This window comes from Balaenoptera physalus (assembly GCF_965194825.1).
Source record: "Balaenoptera physalus genome assembly, chromosome: 7".
NCBI lineage: Eukaryota > Metazoa > Chordata > Mammalia > Artiodactyla > Balaenopteridae > Balaenoptera > Balaenoptera physalus.
In genome coordinates, this window is record NC_138886.1 from 91,130,783 (window position 1) to 91,150,363 (window position 19,581).

Consider the following 19,581-nt stretch of genomic DNA (forward strand, 5'->3'; position numbering starts at 1 on the left):
ACCAGGGAAGCCCCCCAATTTTTATATTGCATAATAATTTAAATTCAGAAAATTTAATATGACATCTAAATCCAAATTCAAAACTCATGTTTCTGTTAAACTAGAAGAACAAAATGTATCAATAATACATTCACAGGTATCCCTAATTCTTCGGTGTCTCACAGGCACTGGAGAAAACAAAGCACAGTAATTTCCACTCTGCGCCTATTGTCTTGAATACCTGAGAAACTCCTCCCCATTCACTTCCTCTGGGTTCTCGCTCACCCTCCTTGCTGACTTTTTAGAACTCTCCCTCCCTGCACAGAAATCACTTTCACCTCCACCCCTCCCATATTGCATTTCAAATTGTTCTTTGAAATGTCTGCTTCTCCTATGAGTCTGTAAGCACCATGAGTGTAGGGCTATGCCATAGCCATCTTTGTTATCCCAACATTCAACATTGTACTTCCTCATGCTGGGAATCCAGAATTAAGGTTTTCTAGCTTTATTTTCCAACAAAGGAAAGTTTGTTATTTTCCAACAAAGGAAAGTTTGCCCTTTGTTTATGTCCAACAAAGGGCAAGTCATGCATTGAAGCCAGTAACGACACTAGTTCCAAGCACTGATGTAATGGCATGGTGTTTAGTTGTCCACCTATTACATTAAGCAATTTCACTTAGCGGGACACCCCAATACCAGAGAGTCAGGGGTTATGAACTAAGAAACAAAACAATTAATATAGGCTTCATCCATTTAGATTTAACCTGTGTTTTTATTTTGTGTTGGTGTGTGTGTATGTGAGTGTGTTTGTATAATTCTGAGGCATTATATGATGCAGAATTTGAAACTATGATTTTCATAAATCTTATTTATGACCCCAATCTTACAGGTTAATATAGATTTCAAAGATTTCTCTGTCTTTACTGGTTTTCTTCTTTTTATTCCCACAAAAAGGAGCTGGTGGCTGGTCTCCCCTTGTGTCAAATAAATACCAGTGGCTGCAGATTGACCTTGGAGAAAGAATGGAGGTCACAGCTGTGGCCACCCAGGGAGGATACGGGAGCTCCGACTGGGTGACCAGCTACCTCCTGATGTTCAGCGATGGCGGGAGGAACTGGAAGCAATATCGACGAGAGGAAAGCATCTGGGTATGTGCTTTATTGAAAAGCAGTCTGTCGGAGTATGAATTATGCCAGTTACTGCATGTTGCTGCCCATCTGTCAGATCAAGTATAGAAACAGAGCCTCCTAAGTTACTTGAAAATGTTTCCACTGAATGTAAGCCACATGTGACGTTCCAGAATACACCGTCCATGGCTAATTTATGAAATAAGTAAAACAATTTTATAATGTAGCGAAATATTGAAAATGTCTTCCCATTATTCCTTTAAATAGTGTGAAGTCTAAGGAATAAATAAGTCACATATGACTGATTTTATTTTTGTTTTATAAAAAACACAATAGTTTATATTGCCTCAGCATTTTTAAATAAAGCAAATTCATTTTCTCTGTGCCCTCTGATAAACTGAAATTTCTGAAAGACCCTGAACATGTAAAAATAGATGTGATGGAGAGTCTCTCTGTGGAGGACTTGTTGAGGAATATGTTGAGTTCCTGCACCAACAGGAACTTGGGCACCATGTGGCCCCTTGTAATTTATGGACAGTAGATCCCTAGGATTCTTTGGAATCATAACTATTTTACATCAGTGACAGTTTCTACTTCTGATTACATATCTATGCTTCTTTTAGAAGAATTAAATTTTGTTTGCTTAACTTTTTGAATATTAAAATTTATGTAATTTATTCTATATTTAGCATTTCATATCTTTAAATCACAGTCTGCTCTGAATGAGAAGCTCTAAAAGTAGAGTCTTGTAAAGGTCTGCAGCAGGTTTGCAATTGGCTGATGGGGTGTGGCCTGAAGAAGATTCATCAGGTGGAGAAGAAATTACTTTTTTCTTCTTATTAAAAATATAATTTAGATGGTTGCCAAGAGCCAGGGGAAGGGAGTAATGGACTGTAAGTGTTTTAATGGAGACAAAGTTTCAGTTTGAGAAGATGAAAAAGTTCTTGAGATGGAAGGTGGTGATGTTTGCACAACAATGTGAATGTTAATGTCCAGAACTGTACACTTAAAAGTGGCTAAAATGCTAAACTTTTTGTTATGTATATCTTACCACAATAAAAAATACACAGTGTATCTTCCATTTAATTTAGGCTAAGAATGTTGTATAACTTAAGAAATTTTTTTTCTTAATTGTCAGAGTAAGAAGAACATTGTCAGCTAAAAAGCCGTTATGTCTTAGCACATAGCTTATCTATAAAAGTAACAGGCAACAAAATGATAATATTCGTTGTGTAACAAACTGCCCTCATTTGAATTTCCTTAGAACTCTGTAACTTATTATAACTTAATAGATTGTGGTCTACTTAATTTCTTATCCCTGGAGCTTTTATTAGTTAGTCAATAAATGTTGATGCAAATTGAATCAAGAAAAACTAGTTAGTTGTCTAATACTAGATAAAAGAACAAAGTGGGAAGGGCTATGTGAGTGTTTTTAGGGCTGGCTGACCTAAGGTTTCCAAACAAGTAATTGCCATGTGTATGATCCGAAGCAGATATTAATGTTGTGCTTATTCTAAGAACACCAAGTCCAAAGCAGGGTTAAGGTCAATATTGCTTAAGTAAGTTAAAGCTTAATGAAACATCTACTTACATAGAGAACTTTTGTTCAAAATTAAATATTATTTTTCAAAATTAGTTAACTAATAGTTAATGCCTACTTATTCTTCATTGTATTAATTAAGGTTCATATTTTCGCCCCGCTCCAATCCCATTTGATTGAGCAACTCTAACAATTCTTGTTTTTAGTGAAGCAGGTTGGAGAGGAATCATATGTAAGCATCACCCTCTGCTGATTTCTTTAAAGGTCAGGCACCCTTGGGGAGGTAGGGTCAAGAATATAGTGGCATTATTAACCCTAGATCATGCAGGTGAGGACAGAAGTGGACCCCTCAATCCTATCCATCCTATCACACAATAAACATGGATAAAGTGGCCTGCCTTACACTCCTGCTGAGCTTGCATCCCTCCCTGTGTCCCCAGCACTTCATGGTGCCTGGGGCCGAGCACGTTGGTAAATGTTTGCTGAATTAAAACGAATGAGTGGAAGATCCTCACATCTCCTGCGCGCACCACCGTGGGTTAAGTGAATTCATCTCCTAATCTGGGCCCGACTATACACAACTGGCACTGAAAGCAGTAAATCACACTAGTTGATGATTCTGACATTATACTCACAGTTTCTTTAAAAAGATTGGGCTGGTTTGGCTGCTTTCCAGACCTCTCACAAAATGTCAGCTGCTCTTAAAAATCAACCATACACCTTACCAGAGGTTCTACCCCTTCTTCACGTGGTTGTTTTAGATATGAATTGCTGATGTTAACTTGAGAATGAATTTAAGATTTTAAAAAATGTCCTTGAGATATTATACTCTTCATTAGTGAAAGTAATATGTTTATTCATGGTGCCATTTACTTAATTTCCTATCACTGCTTTAACACATTTTCATGGATTTAGTGACTTAATACAAGACAGAGTTATTATGTCATAGTTCTGTAGGTCTAAAGTACAGTAGACCTGGCTGGGTTCTCTGCTTAAGGCATTTTTCCTAGAGGCTCTGGGGAAGACTTGTCCTTCAAGGTGTCTGGAGATTCCCAGAACCTTCCCCAGGTTCCATGATTTGCTGGGAGAATTCACAGGACCAGTGTGTAGTCATACAGCTATGATTTAGCACAGTGAAAGGACACAGAGCAAAATGAGCAAAGGAAGAGTGTGCTTGGGGTGAAGCCCAGAGGAAATCAGGCCCAGGTTTCTACAGTCCTCTCCCAGGGAAGTTAATCCCCCAGCAGTGAGTTATAGAAACCCACATGGAATATTACCAACCAGGTGAACTCATGTACTGGGGGCTGGTCATGTAGGCACCCTCTGCCTTGCATGTAACAAAATCCCAGACTCCCAGAAGGAAGGCAGGTATTGAGTATGAACCACACTGTTTGAACAAACATTAGGCACACTAAGCCACCTTTATCATTAGAGTCTTGGGAATGGGCCAGCCTTGCAAGCAGGCCTTTCAGAGGGCAGCAGTCAGGACTGCCCTCCTGATGCTTCTGCATACACACTCACTCACTTCCTTGTGGGTGTAGGACTGAGACACTGATCTCCTGTAGGTTGCCAGCTGGGGGCTGGTCTTTGCTCCTAGAGGTTTCCCACATCCCTTATGCTTTCTGTGTGGCCTGTTCTTGCAGCAGGGGGTCAAGTCCCTTTCATCTTTAAATCGCTCTTTGTTCTTGTTCTCCTTCTGCTGCACCTCTCCGATTTCCTCTTCTTCTAGCTGGAGAAAGTCCTCTACTTTAAGGGCTCATGTGGTTAGACTGGATCGACTTGGGTAATCCAGGACAGTCTTCCTAACCATAATCTCATCTGCAGAGTCCCTTTTGCCATGCAAAGTAACATATTCACAGTTCCTTTCTTTAGGGCCTGGACATCTTTGAGGCCTTTCTGCCCACCCCACTGTATTTATACATCTCTGATGTTTTTTTTCTTTCTGCATTTGGTATCCTTTCCTAGCAAACACATTTCTCATTGGATCTGAAGATGTTTTCCAGAGTCATATGAAGTCATGTTGCAGGGGTATCTGAGCACCTGCTCGCAGTTGGTGTGTCACAGGTGTCTCCCCTGAGAGGCTGCTGCCCCGCCATCACTAGTGTAGCTCTCACCCACAGCAGTGTCCCCAGCTTGTGGCCTCGCTGATGTAACCTTGACCCCCAGCAAGAAAGACTGTGTATTGGCTTCCTTCTCAGGAAGCCTCCTTCTACTTTTATAAGAAAGTCCAAATCAAGCACTCCTTCTCTGGCCTTAAAAGTTTTGTGGATGTTCTCCCTGTCATAATTATTTTAAGTGAATTTTCTTGTTCTTCTGGGTCTATCTGCTGTCTGTGCTAACTCTGTCCGCTAATACATGTTAACTCTTTCCAAATTCCGAAAACTCTCAGAAAAAGGTCAATCCTAACTCCTTACTGAAAATGGACATGAGATGATAATAAGACAGAAGATCTTTACTTATGTTACTTTGGGCAAGTTGTCCATATGCTTTGCCACATGTTTGCCATGGAATATTAATTAATATGTGAAATGCAATGTATACCTCTCTAAATTCTCAAAATTATAAAATTGAGACATGGCTGGCCACAAAGTCTTTTACTAAGGGATTTGAGGACTGCAGGTCCAGTTACTGAAGGTTAGTTATCCAAATTGACTTTCTTAAAAAAAGAAATTATGTTCTTCACTGGTGATATGTTCCACTTTAATATTTTTTCTTAATGAGTGACTGCTTCCATGGCTGAACTGGATTTCTATGTGAAAATAACCAAAAAAATTAAACAAATACTCAGATCTGTGAAATACATTCCAAAAGGGTTTTATTTAAATGGAAATAAAGGCATGTGTCTTACATGACAGAAAAGGCATCACCATCTCTCACCAAGGGATGCACTACATCTCAAGACATACAAACTCTTTTGATGTGCAGAGTAAATGTCCTCACTTGAAATGTAGTGGAAGAAGTATCACTGTTTGAACAAGTTTAGAAGGGGTGCATTTCCTATACGATGTGAACAATCATGGTTTATGTCGGTCATTTAGTAAACCAGGTGGCTTGACCAAGCTTGGTGCTAAACGTCCATAGGACTTAGAAGATGAGTTTGCAGCTTCAGCCCAACTAAATCAGGAAGTGGCCAGAGTCTTAGGACGCTGAGGATGATAGAACAGCATTGCAGTGAGCAGTGCAGCAGATCAGTGATCACTGACAGAGCTCACTAATGTTTATTTTCTACTGTTTCCCTGAGAATATGTCAGCCAACACTTACATCAATCTACTGTGACTCTTAGATTCATTACAAGAATTTTGTGGGGCAGCCCTTGCGAACCAGGATTCTTACCTGCAAGCTAATGTGAGCTCTGAGCTCCCTGGGGGCCTCTGGACCAGGCTGGGGAGAGGTGTGGGCGCCAACCACTGTCCTGCTCTGAGTCTGGGTCTGTGAGCATCCCTGGTGGGCAGGAGAGGTCTGTGAGTGGGCAGCCTAGAGCGCTGGCAGTATTCTAGAGGGGTGTTGGGGCAGCTCCATCACCACCCTCCTGGGCACCTATCTGGTCTTCTTGGGACCCTATAGCAAGCCTTGTCCTTCCCAGACCACCTGCCTGCCCTGACTCTGTCTCTTCTCCCTCCCCGTTCCAGTTGTTTGGGAACAATGGGCTGACTCAATGAGAGCCAGGCCAATACCCACCTCTCCTCTCGGGAGACCGTGCCTAATGGTGTCCACTGCAATGGTGTCCTCTGTTGAGGCTTATCTGGCCCAGGGACCACTGGGTCCCTATTGGCCATGGGGACCTTTCCTCCTGCAATTCCTGGGTGTTTTTTCTTCTCTTTTATCAATACTTTGTCTTCATTCTCATCTCCTTACTATTTCTGCCTCTTCTCCTCTATCCTTCTATTCTTTCCTTATCTATTTTTTCACTTTTCATTAAATACTTTTCTCCTTATTTCTCTCTTCTCTCTCCATTTTCCCCTATATCCGTCTTCTATCTGTATTGTTACAAATTCTAGAAAATCAACTTGAATCAGTCTAGGTAATTTGGGAATCCGACCACACGGAGAAGGGGAGGATTTAGCTGGGTCTCTGGAATGGCTGTAACTAAGAGGCAGCCCTGTCCTATGCCTTCTGTGGATTAGCTTCTGGCATTCATTTTCCTATATTGGTTCAAAAATCTGAGGAAATGCTCGGACTTACTTGGCTCTGGCTGAGGGGAGTCTCAGATCTCACCACCTGTGAAGAGCTGATCTGATCAGGACGGCTCCCAGGCCACCCTACACTTAGCACCGAAGCCCCTGGATTGGGGGGTGGGGCCATGTAAAGACTTGATGTCCACCCTAATGGGGGCACTTAGAATGGAGGGATGCTGGGAGGGCCATATTATCAAATTTCCTGTTCTTTGTCTCTCTCTCTCTCTCTCTTTCACTCTCTCTCCATGACCTTTTGCTTTCTTTTCTATTTCTCTGCTTTCCTCTTCGTATACATCTTATCTTTCTACTCCTCGCCTTCCCTTTTTCTCTATGAATTAAAGGACCTAGATTGCTATGAGTCCTGCTACTCAACATGTAACCAACGGACCAGCAGCATCACCCGGGATCTTGATACAAATATGGAATCTCAGCCCCCACCCCAACCTAGTGAATAGAATCTGCATTTTAACAAGATGAGCAGGGGATTCCAGTACAAGCTAGATTGTGAGAAGCACTGACTGGGATGAACCAAGTCCCATCTGTGGGGGAAATTGTTTTGCCCCTTAACTATCCTCCAGCTGCCTGGATCAGAGGAGACTGTGCCGCCTGCTGTAGGATGCAGCTTATCCCACACACGTGTTAGCCTGAACAGGTGATGCTCTCTGTAACAGGGCCTCAGGAAGCTTGCTCCAGTGCCCTCTGACTGCAAGACACCCTCTTTCTCCCTGATGGTCACCAACCTAGGGGGGCGGAGCCCAGGTATTTTCTCATTGTTATTAGTGAATAACAATCAAGTGGTTAAAGTTAGTCCTATCTTTGAGAACTATAATATTTCCTGAATCGCTATACTCTGCATTCATTAGGAGTTTATTCTTCATATTAAAAACTCATCAGAACTCTAATTCAGAAGTTGTATCCTTTATGAATTTAAGATGGAAATTGTTATTCAAAATGCATTGAATTAAACTTAGAATTTAAGTGCATTTTTCTTCCTATGCAGGCCCTTTGTGTGAAAAAGGCATTCTTCTAGGAAAGGACTGGCAAAATATATTTGAGAAAAATAAGAAAATAAATTACTTGAAATAAACATAAGTTCTAGTATAAATAATTCTATTTAATAGATTTCTTTCGCCTTGAGAAAATAGGTTGCAGTAGGTCCTTAAATGAATATAAAATAGACATAGCAAATCGTTTGAACCTTTGTTCTTCTCTAGATCATTTCCAACATAGAGCACCAAGTAGACTAATTAATAAGGCTAATTAATATTGTATTGAAAGATTCACAACAATCTCACAGTGCTCTAAGAGAGCAACAAAGGTGACCCCAAATTTGCAGGGCAGAAAAAAGACACGGAAATACTGGAAGCATGGGGGTTGGGAAGGGGACTGTTTGTTATACCTGCACCACTTCATTTATTTAAGAGAAAGAGCTGATGCACATATGGCAAAATATTTACCTTGTTAAAATAAATCTAGATTATCAGTACATGCATATCTGTTTTGGGGGGATGTTTGAAATATTGCATAATCAAATTAATAAAGAATATTGGATTCAGGTTTAAAAGAATGACGTTTACTTGGTATAAATAGAAAGATCATATGACTGTGTAGTTTCAGAATAAAGAGGGATAAGAACAGTGTCAAATCATAATAAGAAAAACTGGACTCAGAGATAAGGAGGGTTTGTATGTAAGGCAGCAGACACTCTGCTAAGTGTGAAGCTCTATTGGTAGAAGGAGCGGAAATTCTCTTGACAGAGATTCCTGCTAATTCAGTCATTTAAATATATGTTGGTTTATTTCAGGTCTAGGTTAATACATTTATTGCTAATGAGTTGATGACTCAACAGAGCCAAGCCCCACATCAGGTAGGAGGTTGCAAAGAAGGGTCTGCAGAGTGTGCCTTGGCTGTCTGAGGCTTGTGCCAGCTCCAGGCTTGCCGATTTCAAGTTTGGCTCTGAGACTGGGTGGTTTTGGGCAGAATAGGAGCAGCATTTCAATGATTGTGTATCGATCTCTTCCATGTACTTGGCCTTGTCAGGGACACGGCCCTCTCCTTCCTAACCATTCACCTCATTACGTCAAGCGCATTGATCCCCGAGGCAGTGACTTTGTACCATGGACAGTCTTGTTGATTGCACTTACCATTGTGGACCACAGTTGAATTTTCTGTACATGTCTCCCCCTTCTGGGCTCTGAGAGCCATTAGGTCAGGGATTAATCTCCTCAGAGGGCCAGGCCTATAACAGATTCTCAATAAGGAGTTGTTAGATTGAGTTAAGGAAAAGTTGCTGTTCTCAAACAGACCTCAACCCAGATGGTTAGTTAAGTTAAAACTTAGCCAACTGTGTGATGCTGCTTGTGTGATGGGAGCCTTTCGGTGCCAAGCCTAAGTGTAACAAGAGGCTTAACACTTCTTCCCCACAAAGTTGTACAAGGACGATGCCCTACTGAACCTGAGAGAGAGGTGGTTCCATTTGCCCTTCATTGCAGGTCTCAGTGACAATAGAGATAAAAGCTGGATTTGGTCTGTCGAAAACTCTCAGAGCAGCTGAAAAGGTTGAGGCAGAGAAGTGAATGAGACACCTGAGCTGCTACCACAAAGTAGCCGATCCTGGAAAGCCAGGATCCAGTAACAACTGCCTCTCGCCAGGGCCAGCTGCATTCGGTGGGTGTGGCGCGTCCTTCCTTCCATTTGTCGATTACAATCCTTCCCAACTTGAAAACCTTCACTCGAATCCCTTTTACTCTGTACTAAAATTGTGTAGACACGCCCTTCTTTTTCTACTCCTAGGATTTTTCATTTTTATTTCTCAAGTATTACTTTTCTTTTGCCATATTTATTCACCTCGTGCTTATTTCACATCAATTCTGGCATCAGGGACTACAGCTTGTTTATCCCGATATCCTTTGTACCTACTTTATTGCTTTGCAAAAGTAACGATTTTGCTCATTTGAATTGCCAGGTGTTATCAGGTTGGGAGGGAGGGGTGTGGTGGTGAGTAGAATTTTAAATATGCAGCAGGATAAATAGCAACTCTTGAGACATCTTACAAATTACAGTTTTACTTTTCCTGGAATGAAGTAGTTCCAGAAGTGGTGTTATTAGAGATATATGGAAATTAGGATATATTTTATGAAAAAGGTAAATCTTAAACAGTAATATGAACAGAGTATGGCATAGTTGTGGGGGAAATAGCTTTATAAGTAGACTTTTTTATTCATTTGGGAGATGGCAAAAGTATTGTTTTTGATCAAGAGAAGTAAATGATGGAAAAAGTGAATTTTTACCAAAAAAGGTGCTCCGGCAGCAGACTCATTGAAAGGAAGTGCTGCAGAACCAAGTTTTGGGAAGGTGGAAGGCAGGACAGCCCAGGGAGCATCTCACCAGGGTTTCATGGAAATTCTTCCTCGTGACTGCCGTTCTGGCAGCTTAGCTTCATAGGATGTTGTACTAATAGTGGGTCTCATAGGGAACGACAGTCAAAGTCTACAAATTCTACAATTTGCACACATAATGTAAATGTACAGAAGGCACAGATATGGTATGTACTTCAGGCTATTCATGGGTGATTTCCTGGGTCTGTTGTTTTGACATAAAAGACTCAAGTGGTTTGGTACCACACTAATTGGGATCTTGCGAAAATGGCCCACAGCAGAGGTGGAGTGTTTAGAGCACTGCTGTGTTCACAGCCCTTGATAACTCCTATGGTTTCTGCACTCTGCAGTCCTATGCCACTTAACAGTTAGAACAATTTTCTGCCTTTGATGCAGACCACATTTTATATATTTGTATAGACAAAAGCAATGATGAAATTTTAAAATTTTGCAAAACAGGAAGACAGGCTTTGAGTACTTTTTTTAATATTAATATCACAGTCTCAAAACTCTGAGATGTTGAGAATTTCTGATCAGCAAACCTCAAACTTTCAGAGTGGCTAAGACTAGGGCAGCAGTTGAGAAGCTGGATGCTGTTCAAGCATGTTTAAGGGTCTCAGACAGAGAGAAATATTGGTTTAGACCAGGTGCCAGCCAACTTTCTCTATAAAGGGACAGATAATAAATATTTTTGGTTTTGTAGACCATGCAGTCTCTGTTGTGACTGCTCAACTCTGCTGTTGTGTGAAAGTAGCCAGAAGCAATATGTAAATGAACGAGTGTGGCAGTGTTCCAATAAAACTTTATTTAAAAAGCCACACAGCCAGCTGGTTCTGGGTTTAGGTTGCTTACCCCTGGTCTAGTCCACTTTGTATCTATTTAAGGTATGATGTATGGATTCAGTATGAAGAAATGAAAATTACAACATCAGTGTGACACAATGTAACCTCTCCCACTTGAACTCCACAAAACCTTTGCTAATACTCTTGCTTAGGACAGTCCTTTTCAAACTGTGTCCTAGAAAAACTTTCTTTTCATTTTAAATGTATGCATGTAATTTGATGTCTTTCAGAATAAGATATAGATAGTATACATCTGATCTATGATATTATTACATAGCATTTAGCATAAAACTAAGGTTAAAAAGAGAATCAATTTAAAGAAAACTATTAAACCAATAAGAAGTGTTATACTGAGTACTTAGTGAGTGCCTGACACTGCTTCATGCGCTTTATACATATTTATTAAACACATCCTCACAACAGCCCTCTTATGCCCAGTTTACAGAAAAGGACACTGAGGCATGAAAAGTTCAAGTTCACTATCCTCAAATCACAGAACTAGTTAGTGATGTAACAAGGATTTGAACCCTAGCTGTCTGGCTGCAGGGCCCACACTCAAACCACCTTAGCACAGTACAGAGGCTTCATGTTGGAGGTGAATAAAGTGATGATACAGGATGGGGATCCTCTTCCTCAGGGCGTGGGAAGCAAGCACTCTCAGACAGTGCTGGTAGGAGCATAAAATGGCATAAGATGGGGATATGCCCAAAGCATATACCCAAAGCGGGGTCTTGAAGAGATGTTTGTACACCCATGTTCATCACAGCATTATGCACGTCCTTGGAGGACAATTTCTATAAAGTTAAGTGTTCAAAAGCACCCGCTATTTAGAGCGCTGAAGATGACAGCCCAAAAGGAGTAATGCTTTTAAGTCCTGTCAATATATCGTCTACACCAAGTAACAATTCCAATTCTAGGAGTTAGTCCCACAGGAACACTCAGAGGTGCACAGAAAGTGCCTGTAAGAAAACTAAGTGCATTGTTTACAGTCAAGATCCAGTTTTCTGTCAATAGGTGAACACAAAGAAATTACGATACTCCATTTTATGGAATAATATAGTATTATATGGATTTCATTCCTTTGAAAACAATGAGGTTATTTAATTAATTGATCTGTTTATTTATTTGAGGTAACGTTGGTTTAAAACATTATATAAGTTTCATGTGTACAAGATTATCAAATACATTTATTCATAATGAGATTTAAGAAACATTTTTTTTTTACAGCTAGGAAAAGGGATGTATTTATTGTGCTTCCATTAGAAATTTCCAAGATGAACATATACGTATATGTGCATGTACATATAATTAGACTATTTCTGGAAGCATACAAGATAAATTATTAATAGCATTTCTCATTCTGGGTAAAGATATGCCATGAGTACGCGATGAATGGTATTTTTAAACTACATGCGTATATTGCTGTTCAATTCAATATCAGGTTTTGAAAGGATTAGAGGAAAAAAAGCAAAGGAAATACAAAATAGTTTTTTAATTGTGGTAAAAAAACATAACATTAAATTTACCATCCTTACCATTTTTAAGTGTACGGTTCAGTGGTGTTAAGTATATTCACATTGTTGTGGAATAGATCTCTAGATCTTTCTCATCTTGTAAAGCAAACTTAAACCCACTAAACACAAATTTCCCTCCCCATCCCCTCAGCCCTTGGCAACCATCTCTCTACTATCTGTTTCAATGATTTTGACTACCTTAGATACTTCATATTAGTGAAATCATACAGTATTTGTCCTTTCGTGATGGTTTATTTCAAGTAGCATAATGTCCTTGAGTATCCATATTATAGCGCATGACAGAATTTCCTTCTTTTTAGGGCTGCATAATATTCTATTGTATGTATATCCCAGATTTTGTTTATCAGTTGCTATGGTCTGAATGTTTGTATCCCACCAGAATGCATACGTTGAAATCCTAACCCCTTAAGGTGATAGTATTAGTAGGTAGGGGGTTTTGGGAAGTGACTAAGTCTTCCACTAAGAAAGGGCTTAGTGACTCATAAAGAGGCTCCAGAGAGATCCCTACCTGATTCCAACATGAGAGAATGCAACAAAAGTCTGAGACCCAGGGCTTCCCTGGTGGCGCAGTGGATGAGAGTCTGCCTGCCAATGCAGGAGACACGGGTTCGAGCCCTGGTCTGGGAAGATCCCACATGCCGCGGAGCGACTAGGCCCGTGAGCCACAATTGCTGAGCCTGCGCGTCTGGAGCCTGTGCTCCGCAACAAGAGAGGCCGCGATAGTGAGAGTCCCGCGCACCGTAATGAAGAGTGGCCCCAATTGCCGCAACTAGAGAAAGCCCTCGCACAGAAACGAAGACCCAACACAGCCATAAATAAATAAATTAATTAAATTAAATCTAAAAAAAAAAAAAAAAGTCTGAGACCCAGAAGAGGGCCCTCACCCAAACTTACTGGCACCCTGACCTCAGACTGTCAGCCTCTAGAACTGTGAGCGATAAATTTCTATTGTTTGTAAACCACCCAGTCTGTGGTATTTTGTTATATCAACTTGAATGGACTAAGAGATCTATTCATCCATCTACGGGCAATTGGGTTGTTTGCACCTGTTGGCTATTGTGAATAATGCTGTGATAAACATGGGTATACAAATATCGCTTCAAGATCCAGATTTCAGTTGTTTTGGACATATACCCGGCAGAGGAATTGCTGGAGTTTATTATGCTAATTCTATTTTTACTTTTTTTGACGAACCTTCATATTGTTTTTTATAGTGGCTGCACCATTTTGCATTTCCACAAGGGTTCCAATTTCTCTGCATCCTCCCCTAAATAGTGTTTTTATTTGGTTCCCTTACCCACTGAAATAGCCTCAAGATATGTGGGGAGATGCAATCCACATGGACCCTGAGTGCTTGTGTGCTCTTTCTAGATAGGCTAAGAGTGAAGGCTCTAGCTGCATTTTATCCAGGCCATTCTCAGGGTGTGCTAGAGAAACAGCAGTCCTGAGAGATGAGAGGCCAGCCTCCCCCAGGCAAGGAGCAGGTCTGCATCTTCTCATTACACGAGCAGTGAATCCCCCGAGCGTGGTGCTTGATCCTCTAAGGCAGCCCACTGCCTGCAGCATCATCCGTCCTGGACCCTTTGCATTACCTGCAGCACATAGGGAGGTTCATGGGAAACCGAGGCAGTATTCACTAAGCCGTGTCTCTGCCACGTGAACAGCTTCCAAAATGGTGCCGTTTCTCAGATGTCTTTCTGGATGACCATGAACTCTACGACGCTCAGTCTCTCTGTGCTGGTGTTTGGAATGCTTTCAGTTATCGTCTTTTCTCTTTCATGGTGCTTTTGTGCTGATCTTGTTTCCCAAATTATACACTCGACCTAAATTATGTCAAATATAAGATCTGTGTACTAACTGTTAGAAGTCAAACCGTTTATATGGCCTTTTTATTAAACATAAAAAATATAAAAATATGCTCATTACTTACTTGAGATTTTCAGCTCAAATTGGGATTTAGACTTAAGTTTCCTTCATGTAAGTAGATTCTAAGTCATTTCCACAGTGAATATATTCCTAATACAGGCTTTTAGATGATATAGATAAGAGTAAGTACTATTTCAACTTCAGAAAAACCTTTTTGGGTGACTTTCTTCTTTTTTAAAAATCAATTTTATTGAAATATAGTTGATTTACAATGTTGTGTTCATTTCTGCCATGCAGCAAAGTGATTCAGTTATGTATATATACACATTCTTTTTCATATTCTTTTCCATTATGTTTTATCACAGGATATTGAATATAGTTCCCTGTGCTATACAGTAGGACCTTGTTGTCTATCCATTCTATATATAACAGTTTGCATCTGCTAATCCCAAACTCCCAATCCATCTCTCCCCCAGCCCTCCTCACTCTTGGCAACTTCAAGTCTGTTCTCTATGTCTGTGAGTCTGTTTCTGTTTCCTAGATAAATTCATTTGTGTTGTATTTTAGATTCCACATAGAAGTGATAGCATCTGATATTTCTTTTTCTCTATCTGACTTACTTCACTTAATAGGATAATCTCTAGGTCCATCTGTGTTGCTGCAAATGGCATTATTTCATGCTTTTTATGGCTGAGTAGTATTCCATTGCATATGTGTACCACGTCTTCTTTATCCATTCATCTGTCGACAGATATTTAGGTTGTTTCCATGTCTTGACTATTGTAAATAGTGCTGTAATGAACATTGGGGTGCATGTATCTTGTCTAATTATAGTTTTCTCTTGATATATGCCCAGGAGGGGGATTGCAGGATCATATGGCAACTCTATTTTTAGTTTTTTGAGGAACCTCCATACTGTTTTCCAGAGTGGCTGCACCAGTTTACATTCCCAGCAACAGTGTAGGAGGGTTCCCTTTTCTCCATACCCTCTCCAGAATTTGTTATTTGTAGACTTTTTAATGATGGCCATTCTGACTGGTGTGAGGTGGTACCTCATTGTAGTTTTGATTTGCATTTCTCTAACAATTAGCAGTGTTGAACATCTTTTCATGTGCATGTTGGCCATTTGTTTGTCTTCTTTGGAGAAATGTCTATTTAGGTTTTCTGCCCATTTTTTAATTGGGTTTTGTTGTTGTTGTTGTTATTGAGTTGTATGAGCTGTTTGTATATTTTGGAAATCAAGCCCTTGTTGGTTGCATCATTTGCAAATATTTTGTCCCAGTCCGTATGTTGTCTTTTCATTTTGTTTATAGTTTCCTTTACTGTACAAAAGCTTGTGTGTTTGATTAGGTCCCATTTGTTTATTTTTTCTTTTATTTCTATTGCCTTGGGACACTGACCTAAGAAAACATTGGTACTATTTACGTCAGAGAATGTTTTGCCTATGTTCTCTTCTAAGAGTTTTATGGTGAGGTGGCTTTCTTCTGGCATATATAAGGGTAAGCTAGGGCTTCCCTGGTGGCGCAGTGGTTGAGAATCTGCCTGCCAATGCAGGGGACACGGGTTCGAGCCCTGGTCTGGGAGGATCCCACATGCTGCGGAGCAACTGGACCCGTGAGCCACAACTACTGAGCCTGTGCGTCTGGAGCCTGTGCTCCGCGATGGTGAGAGGCCCACGCACCGCGATGAAGAGTGGCCCCAGCTCACCGCAACTGGAGAGAGCCCTCACACAGAAACGAAGACCCAACACAGCCAAAAATAAATAAATAAATTTATTTTTTTAAAAAAGGATAAAATCAATCAGTTCAATTAAAATAAAATAAAATAAAATAAAATAAAATAAAATAAAAGGATAAGCTGTCTCTGAGATGATATTACATTGGTTTGGATGCATGGACAGGAGTGCATCTGTCTGCCATGCACCCTAAATACCTATAGGGTGAGCTCCGGACCTGAAGCACATGACTCATCTTCCAGTCATTTTCCCAATTACCCTGTGGTATGCTTGAAAACCTCTGCTTATTTTATTGGCATACTCTACCTTTCACTTTGTCCTTGAGGAGGGATCAGTTAAGAGCTAAGGAAGAGCAGTTTTGAAGAAGAGTCGAAGGTCAGGGCATTTTTCTAGAAGGAGCTGTGCATAAGAAAGAAGAAGGGCAGGTGGTGGAAATACCAGAACTTGGCCTCACACTACAGCTATGGCCAAGGGAGAGAAGTTCAAAATAAATAATGTTTGATGTGCATTAGACAAATGAAGTTTATTTGGATTTGAACTCCTGTCTTCTCTTTTGTGTTTTTTAATGTTCTTAATCATTCAACCTGAATGGCTTATCTTCCTCTCAGAGCTTTGAACATTTTAATGATTCAGTATCCTTCTTTTTTAGAAGAGAGAGAAGAGAAAAATCACTTGAGCAGTGGAAAGAGATCCCTGGGGAGCTCTTGTGTATGCTGCAGCAAATGCTTTATTAGCTAAAGTGCCCACTGATGGAAAATTCAGACATAGGAAAAGCTCCTACATATTGGAAGAAAATTTGAGAGTTACCAAAAAATATCGTCAGAATGGAATGCAAAATTACTGTGGTAACACTTTTTCATCCATATATACCCAAGTCATAATAAGTGAAATGGTCAGTGAATTACATCGCCAATAAGTTTTCTATCCTTAGATGAAATAAATAATAAATACATGAGTCACTTATTAAAGGAACCTGACTGTGATATCTAGGGTCTTTTGAAAACCCTCCCCTGTCAAACAGTACAGGGCACCTTTAAACTGAAAGGAATTAAATCTCTCCCTGTATGAGTTTCCTAGGGCTGCTGTAACAAAGTACTGGAAATTGAGGGGCTTAAAACAACAGAAATTTATTCTCTCATAATTCTGGAGGCTGGAAGTCCAAAATCAGTGTCTTGGCAGGGCATGGGCAGGGCAAGGGTCTCGGGAGAATCTCTTCCAGGTCATTCTCTTAGTTTATGATGTTGTCAGTAATTCTTGGAGTTCTTTGGCTTGTAGATCATCACTCCAATCTCTGCCTCCACTGTCATGGGGTGTTCTCCCTCTGTGTCTTTATTTCATCTTCCCTCTGTGCATGTCTCTTCTCTTCTTGTAAGGACCCAGGTCATATTGGATTAGGGTCCACTGTCATGACCTCATCTTAACTTGATGACTTCTGCAAAGACCAGATTTCCAAATAAGTTCACATTCACAGGTTCCGGAGTAAGAACTCCAATATATCTCAACGTGAACATGACAGTGGCCTGGAAGGACAGAGGTGGCTATAGTCAAACGATGCTTATCGTAAAGGAAAAGAGGCACTTTCTCATTTTGTTTGTTGTGCCCACTTTTTGTAAGGGAAGAAGAAGATTAATCTGGAATTGATGAGAAATTGATAAGAAATGCTCTGGACACCATGGCAAATGGAATGTGAGAAAATGAGCAAACAACACCCCTGAGTACTACAAGGAGTGGCATCTAGAAAGGGAGGCTGGAGTTTGTGTCAAGGTGAAGAACCATGGTTGGTGTCTGACGTTTACTGAGTGTTTATTGTGAGCCAGGCATGGTTTTAAGCATTTCAGGTGCATCATATAATTTAATCTTTCTCCATGAGTGTCTTCATTTTACAGACGAAGAAACTGAGGCTCAGAGTTACACAATGGTCAATTTCTGTGTTACTCTGGAATATTCTAAGGTATGATTGAAGTAGCCCTTTATTTTCCTGTTTATTATTATGATTAATTACGTGCAGTGAGATAGATTCCCAGAGCACACAGAAGAAAGAGGGGATGAGAGGGAGGAAGACTGTACAACGCAGTCGTGTTCTTGGTGGGGCAGAGGCAAGTCTGGGTCACCTTAGGGCTGGGTTTAGGAGGTGAGGGTGCGCCCAAGGGCAGTGGTCAGAAATGACCTGGAGAACTGCTGACCTCAGGATCCTGAATGGACACCTATGTGCTGTGGTTTTGCTGTTGTCCCAGCCCAGGCTGTGGCTCTGTTCTTAGGGATCTGCCATCTTTGCTCAAGGTTCCACATAGAAACAAAGATGCTGGATTGTTTGGTGCCTTTGTGAATTCTGTCTCCCTACTGGGAGTGAGATGTAGAATAGACACAGATGTTCCTGCCAGGTTTGGAAGCCAGCGATGAGGAGTTCAGCGTTGGACAAAACGCATTCCCTGCTTCATAAAGGGGTGTGGACTTGCTCAGCTCAGGACCTGGGGCGTCTTGGTTCAGGGAAATGAGAGGCAGAGCAGTTCCAGGCCAGGCTTTGCTTTTCTGCCCTCTTATCTGGACACAACCTCTCTGAGCATCAGTTTTTCCTGAGTCTTTGTCCTTTACTGGTCCTTTCCTCAGTCATAGGAAGCCCTCAAGATGCATCAAGATGTATATTTTTCACTAAATCGATCTGAACCCAATGCCTGGTCCTCAAGAACTACCTTAGGCCAAGAATCAACCAGGGAAGGGGAGAAAGGATGAAAGGAGGATGCAGGGGAGAGGTGCACAGGTAAGGGTCCTAGCTCAGCTGTCACCTGCAGAACAGAAGCAAGTGGCCTTGATTGTTCACACCTCACTTTACCTGCCTCCAGGTTGGAGCCTGAAGAGCTTGACTGGATTCACTTCTCTCTATTAGAAAGTTGTTAGGTCATTTTCAAATTTCATTTTAATTTATTTTCTCATTTACACTTACTTTGGTTTTGCTTTCTGCTTTTTTCTCCTGATTTTGGCTTTATTACTTTCAAGTAACACTTTTCTTTCAATCACCATTTTCTTCTTCTTAATGCCAGTTTACGTTATTTGCTAAGGGCTGATTTTGTTACCTTCACTCCTGTTTTGTCTATTTGACAGCCCCCTGAGATGATCTGTTTACTGCACTGTGTTCCCCAAGAAACAGTGGGGAAGCTGCCTAACAGACAATCTCCTGGGAGACTTTCCGCTACCCATTTTCAGTGGGAAGCAGTTTCAGTCAGAACTGGCTCCCTCATCATAGCTGGGTAATATAAGCATCCAAATCACAGGGGGTGGGAGCACGTGGCCTCTCGGCGTTTATCTTGATTGAATCATGGGTGTGTAACTTTCCGTCGTTCAGCTCTTGATTTGTATTAATGATTCAGAGTTCATTACCTTAAGATAAAAAAGGTGTTCCTGCTGGC

The 19,581-nt window shown here is 40.8% G+C and overlaps 1 protein-coding gene across 2 annotated transcripts in view; it reads left to right on the plus strand.

The window, feature by feature from the left end:
* LOC309664483 (uncharacterized protein) overlaps nt 1-19,581 on the plus strand; it is a 151,586-nt gene that overhangs the window by 101,566 nt on the left and 30,439 nt on the right. Inside the window, exon 2 of one of the 2 annotated variants that reach the window (XR_014265801.1) lies at nt 934-1,332. The exons of the other annotated variant lie outside the window; for it this stretch is intronic. The gene's annotated coding sequence lies outside the window, so the exon portion shown is untranslated. Of the gene's footprint in view, nt 1-933; nt 1,333-19,581 lie in introns of those variants that run through there. 2 annotated transcript variants of the gene reach the window in all.